Genomic DNA, 7,337 nt, shown 5'->3' on the forward strand with positions numbered 1-7,337 from the left:
AGGATTTCAAATGTACAAAAGCGCGGCTGGAGATCATGCTGTCTGGGTCTAGGGATATATCAGTGCCTATAGGCCCAGCAGGGAGGAAGTCAAAACCAAGGGAGGAAATGTTATAGGTTCAGGCAGTACTTTGACATAGATATTTTGTAGAGCAATAACAGTATTAGGGGGGAAGGGGGTTACAGTCTATTTCTACATAGACATCATTTACAACATTTTCTGTATCTATGTTTCGATAGAAGTCCCAATGTGGGCGTGGTTTCTAACAAAAATCTCTGTTTCAAGTCAGTAATATAGAAGTATGAAACTGCTTATTCTTTATTTACCTAGTTTATGTGCAGTTGTTTCATTTCAGCTCGATGTGAGTCTTTGCATTTTGCTGTCTTGTAAGGTAGGTTGTTTCACTGCAGGCTGAGCCTCATTAGCAAAATGTCAATAAGTGTAATTTATTAATCACACTGAAGATGCATAGGAGATGAACAAACACACTCAAAGGAACAAAGTTTATTCAAGTAACACTGAACTGATGCTCTGGACTAAACTTTTAAAGAAGTGAGAAACTCCCTTGAGACAGCAACAAAGCAAAGACCTGACAGAGATTTATTTTGAAACAAATATATATTGTTGCTTTACTGAAAATAGCAATAGTGTCATCATACCTATGTATGTATGTTTTTTAATGTATCAAAATATAATAATTAATCAGTGCCAGTAGATGCCGTTAATGGCTGGATGGAGTGTTACTTCAATTAAAGGTCCCATGTCATGCTTTTCCGGTTATTACCCGTCCCCTTGTGTGTTATGTAGCTTTTTCTGCATGTAAACGGTCTGCAGAGTCAAAACCCTCAAAGTACACCCTGTAGCGAGTAAAACCCCAACACAGAGAAGACCTGTCTATGCTGCCCCCAGAACGCCTCGTTGGAGATTTCTCTTTTTTCATTGTTTTCTTCCTGGGTTCTGTGACGTGCCCATACCCAAATGGACCCATTGGTGCAATTGGACAAATCCGTGGAGCCGTTACGTTACTTCCGTGGAGCCGTTAGGTTAACTCACACACACACACTCAATCTTTTCTCAGCTGCAGCTCCGCCGATTTCTCCTCCCTGAGACGGCGGGACGCGGCGAGGCTGTGAGTCGGTGTGTGAGCACACACACAAACTCCCAGCCAGGCTGCCGGTGAGTGTGTGTTCGGGCTGGGATTTGCTGTGTCTCGCTGTCTCGCCACTGGGCTCATAGGGAGGGGGGGGGGGCCGGAGCGCCAACAACCCGTTTAGGACAGAAAATGAATACACATACTATACAGAGATGCTGTATGAGAAACCAATGTGAGTTCGGAAAATTGCACAATATAAATCTACTTATGATCAGTAGAAATGGCCATGACATGGGACCTTTAAGAGTGCCTGCCGCACAAAATGTTTGCAAAGCACGGTCCAGTGTACCACATGCTTGAGGAGATCATAAGGGACGCATTTAAGCACATTTATGTAGCATTAGGAGAAATCAAACAGCTCTTATCTTTGCCGCCAATAAGCTACCTCATGATCGATTCATAACTATTCAACTGCAGCCTGTATTCAATTAATCAGTTCCTTGTCCCTAGAAGATAGCTGTTACCACTTCCATAAGACCAGATCTGTTGTGGTGAGAAACACAGCGCATGTATTTTGAGGAGCTGACAGTTTCATAGAATGCACTAATGGTCTGAAAAGCTTAGATTTATAGAGCTGGCAAAAAAGGCAGAGTACTGTGGTTGGAAACCTAAAATCCACCCAGTGGAGGTTGGAGGTAAATGTTTTTTAGTGGACAATTATAGCCCTGTTAACTGAAGTGGATATTAGAGGGTGGAGCCTAAAAGCAGGACATGAAAAACATTGCAAGCCATTCTTAACAAAGGGCTGTGGGTTAGAATATGGATAACTGACTGTCAAACATAGGTAAGTGCAATACTTAGTCTAAACACAACTGTGTGGTGTGTTGCTTGCTTGAAAAAGTGGTTAAAGAACCTTGGCCTGTTTGTTTGGTTGAATGAGCAGCTCTTGGCATGTTGGGTTAAATACCAGCATCAGTTTGGTCTGGAGAGGTGGCTCAGCTGGTTAGCTCAACAAGCTGTTTGCACACTAGTAACATAACAGGCCAGTTATTTTAAGTGTAGTTGTTTGTAACTGTCTCTACGTCTTTCAACTTAATTGAAAAACTACTTTCACCCTCTCTTATTAACATGTTGATGTTAATAATGATTCAAGTCACAACATATCTTGAAAAAGGTCCCTAAGGGTCCCTAAGAGACAACGTCCTCCAAGTGATTAACCAGTTTTGAAGCTTTATAGCACATTTTGAATAATTATTTTGGTCCCAACAAACAGGAAAATAATTGCAAACTGAATCTTACTATAAATCTCGCTGCTAAACACCCAGTTGTGGCGTTTTCTTGTGTTTTTTCATTCGTTGGTGGACAAAATAACAGAGCTAAAACGAGAACCAAAAAGAATGTTCTTACTTATTCACCTACAACTCGAGATACTATTGCTTTACTTTGCTTGTATGCCAAAGGTGAATTGTTTGCTAAAACCTAAGCTGTTTCAACTTTTGTATCGGCAATGCAATGTCAGAGAAGTGAGTTTTAGCTTGTTGTGAATGTTATATCAACTCAGAAATAATGTTTAGGCTGAGATTTTGCCTACAGTCAATATAACCCAACAAGTGTATTATATATTTTCAGGCTGTACAATGAAATGGAGCTCCTGTGTGTCAAACCATCGGCCTTCAGGATATAAAGATCATTTGATTGCATCAGCGAGTGCTGTACTGTATTGTTGAATTATTTATATAGACTGAGAACAGTGAACCTTGCAAACTTCTTAGCACCTCCACTGCTGACAAAGCAGAAATACAAACTCAGTTTGAATTGATAGGGGGTTTTCAAGACACAATTCCAGTATTTTCGGTCCACAGTCAAGATCTTAAGATTTTGACCTGTCAAGATATTCTGATTTACTGAAGTTTTATTATTGTCAGATTAACAAACCAACAGAAAGACCCTGCGGACTACACTGAAAATTCTACCACAGTGAGACTCTCAAAGCACCCTTCCCACGTATTTAGTTGTTAAAAGATATAGGTAGGGTGTTAAAGAGATTATATACATTCATTATGTTACGCCCCAATCTAGGGGAACCTAGGCGCATCATAAAATGTGCACGCTCTCCTCTTTTCCCACTCCCAAGAACATAGACAATGAGACAGTGAATGCCATTTGGTAAATTTAATTATCAACGTTTTCTTTTTAACAAATAAGTGCAACAACCCACAAAACAAACAAATCTCTGAACACAAAATCTTGCCTAACAAATAAGAAAATAAACATACAGGACTCTTACCTACACTGACGTAAAACAGGAGAAAACGAGAACCAACCAAAAGAAAAAGGGTTTCACACTTTCACGTAGACTTAAGGCGTGTCCAACAAGGACAGGTTAAAGTTATGTCTATCCTTCCAAGGTTTACAAAATATACAAGGACAGAAGTACAAAAGGACAGATACAAATACGCAACAGTTGGGAGCAGGAGAAGCTGAGTCGGAGAGAGCGGCCGAGGAACTGCACGGCTGCAGCTTAAATGCTCCCCTCTTCTTCAGGTGGAACAATCAGCCTGTTGAAGGTAGCTAATCAGCTAACGGGCAACACCTGCTTGCTCACACACACCCACACACAGACACAGGAGGAGGGAAACATCTCTACACACAATACACATAACGACCAGGGTCGTAACAATATCAATAAATAACTGGGCAACATTTTCATTCATTTGGAGTTCTGTGTCTGGCCACTTGGCAAATCTTGGTCCAATATTCACTCCGTTCCAACTCCAGAGAAAATATCTGGCTCTTTAGCTGCTAAATGCTTCTAAATGTTAACCGGCCTTCACTAGCATTGGTTATCTGTTTGTTTGGTGCTGTGCAGGTAGTGTACAGTGGGATTTTAGAGCTTATTCTCTGAAAACAGCTGCCTGCTAGGAAGCTAAACAATGAGCTGAAACCTGTTTTATATTACAGAGGAGAGCTGCAGATTTAGCCTATTATTCTCTGCAAGTTCACCATACAAGCAACCTTTTACACATCATGTCATTTGATGAAACATTGTTATTATGAAACTATTGATTACAGCCATTTTAAAGACGTAGCTCTAGAAGTGGACAACAGTCATCATGGTCAATACATGACATGTAATAAAAAAGCAATCTATATTTTCTCAGAGCAAATTAAAGGGGATGGTCAAAACTGTTTTGTCAAAATCCAGTCCCATGAATCTTCATCTGAGTCGTTGCTTTCCCTAAAGATAGTTCCGACTATTCACTGCTTTGGCTTTCTACAGGTTTTTCACTGAGTCTGTTCCAGATGCATTGATGGACCATCGTTTGTGCTTTTTGAGGCTCAAGTCTGCAGAGACCTCTTGTTTCATCACTCTGAATCATTCATTATTCCTATTTTGAGCTGCGGGAGGCTCGGCCGCTGAGGAGACATGTATCGGATCTGAGTCGGTCAGCCATGTGTTTTTAACAGGGCCTCTCTTCAGCTGTGATAAACACGAGGTTCAAAGCAGGAGAGGCACTGGAACACAAATGAGTATTGAGTCTGTAGAAAGCCAATGACGGCTAAGACTAAGCTTATCTTGACAATCTGACATTTTCACACATCAGACTTTGCAATGTTGAGAAGTAAATCACCCTCTCAGATGGAACAACCAGTTCATTAACCTGTAAGATAAATTGCTACTGTATATCATTAGTGAAATCCTTAGGGAGATCTTGGCTGTGTGTTCATGGGGAGATAAACATTCATGCTTATCCCGTCTAATAAACAGTCACAGATTATCATGCTGCCAAAGACAACATGGTAACTGCTTCGGATACAGCCTCAAACACATCCACTAGTCCTCCATCAGGAGCCCTACACAGTTTACTCTGACACATGAAGCTGATTGGCATCTGACCAGCAATGAAAATACATTCCTTCATTAAAAAAAGTAAAACAAATTTAAAAAAAAGTTGAATTATTTATGGAGCACATTTTAGGTTCATTATGTCAGTCAGATAAATAATTTATATCTTCAACATTTTAACATCATGTATATTTTACTTTTTACTTAATGATTAACTTGGCAGAAGTTTGCTCAAATTAAAAATATTTTTCCTCTTTGCCGATAAGAAAATGCCATGGCCTATCGTTTTTTAAACTGAACTGCTTAGATTGGATCTTTTTTTTTAAATAGCCATGTTTTGCAAATGAATTGTTGTAATTTTGGAAGATAACATTAAACAGAAGAAAGCTTTTTTTTTATCACATCTGTTTGCTACGTGAAGAAGTTTGAGTTTGAATACGTGGTAAAATATTTCCTCAACAGCAGTCAGTCTGAATTCTGCTCTTTAGTACTTCCATCCATCACCTGTGTGTGGAACACACTAAATGAATGTGCAGAGCAAATATACATGTCCTCCCTGAAATACATAAACACAGTAAAGGTCAGACAGTATGTATTTCTTTTTCTATATTCTTTGGAATATCTGTTTATTTTACATGAAGCCAAACTAACTGGCTGAGCAGAAAAGTTAAGGTCAACATTACGTTTACTGGACGTAATAAAACCAGCTGGTGTCCATTTTCTTCTCTTTCCAACAATGTGTTATCATATAAAACATGGCATTTAAAATATTTGATTTTTTTATTGATTTTTTTTGTTATGTTTTCTTTTCATTATACCCTCAGTTTTCTGCTCTTCCAACATTGCGGATCGCTTCTGTCCTCTAGTGGAGAGATAAAGAAAAGGTGAAAACACAACCTTGTCCCCCAAATATAAAGCTTATCAAGGTCTACCATGGTTAAAATAGTGGCTTGGATGACGCCTGTGATTACACTTTTACATTGTGGTGTTTTTGCCAATAATTTATAAATCTTCCTTTTATTCATAATTTGATATGCTTGATATACATTTGTTGTGGAGACATTGCTTCAGCTTTTGCATCTTGCAGTCCATAGCTATGGGACACACATGTCCTCCTTGACCCTTTGGTAATCCATATATGGGGATATTTCTAGCCTCTGCACCCTCTATAGCAGGGGTGTCAAACTCAATTTCATCGCGGGCCACATTAGCATTATGGTTGCACTCAAAGGGCCGGTTGTAACTTTAAGACTATATAGTCTTGAACTTTAAACTAATAAACGTATTATATTCTTTGCAAGCTCTTGCGGGCCACATAAAATGAAGTTGCGGGCCGGATTTGGCCCACGGGCCTTGAGTTTGACACCCCTGCTCTAAAGGCTCCTACAGTAAATGCATCCACATCAAGCATGTTGTGCCCCTGTGGGAATGAGTGGGAGGGCCAGTGGGATTTCAATCTGCCTCTGTTCTCACAGTTGCCTCTCAGCTGTGCTCTGAACAAGACTGACAACACAAGCATAATACATATCAATTCATTAGATTTTCTGTTGGCTTAAAGGGGGAAAATATGTAATACTTAAAAAGATGCTTTTGTTCCTCAAATTATCAAATCCAATGAATTGACATGCCCCCAATAAAATGAAAGCTTTTAGTTGAATGTGCAGACTGGGATAGCATCAACTAAAATGGATAGAATAAAGGATGAACGTTATAAGTTTGCCTTTCAAAGTTGGTGATTTTCTTGTCATTACTATTGAAAAGTTCCTATTATTCTAAAGAAAACTGTTTTAACGCATCTCTATGCCTACATCATACCCTCAGAAAATACATTATCATATCACACACACACAGACACACACAGACACACACACACACAACCAAACTCCCTCATCCAGCACCAGTCACTTTTCGGCCATCTCCGCTGAACATTAACATATTATTAACATTTTAAACGGTATACCCCGGTTATCTAGGCCCTTTTTTGTTTTGTTTTTTGTTTGATGTATATATGTCACACTGTAGGACCTCGAGAAACGATATTTCGATATTTCTGGATGTACAACATGTAGAATTCTTGACAATAAAGCTGACTTTGACTTTTTGACTTTGATAATATGTTTTTTTTCATACATATATTACAAAATATATATAAAGCAGAGAAAAGCTCCTCCTCCTCGTATTTAACACTTAAAAAGGGCAACGGTTTGTTTGATTGTTTGATTAAAGTTATCGATGGACTGCATTTCCAAATAATAATACAACAAAGATGTTTTTGTTGTTTAATTTGGGGAGATTGTTGACAACAAAAGTCAAGTTTTTGCAGTATAAAAACATTTATTATGTGACAATGAATGTTTTGATTCTAAAAAAAAAAGTGGTGAGTCCCAAACCTATGGC

This window comes from Notothenia rossii, assembly GCF_949606895.1.
Source record: "Notothenia rossii genome assembly, chromosome: 1".
Classification (NCBI taxonomy): Eukaryota; Metazoa; Chordata; class Actinopteri; order Perciformes; family Nototheniidae; genus Notothenia; species Notothenia rossii.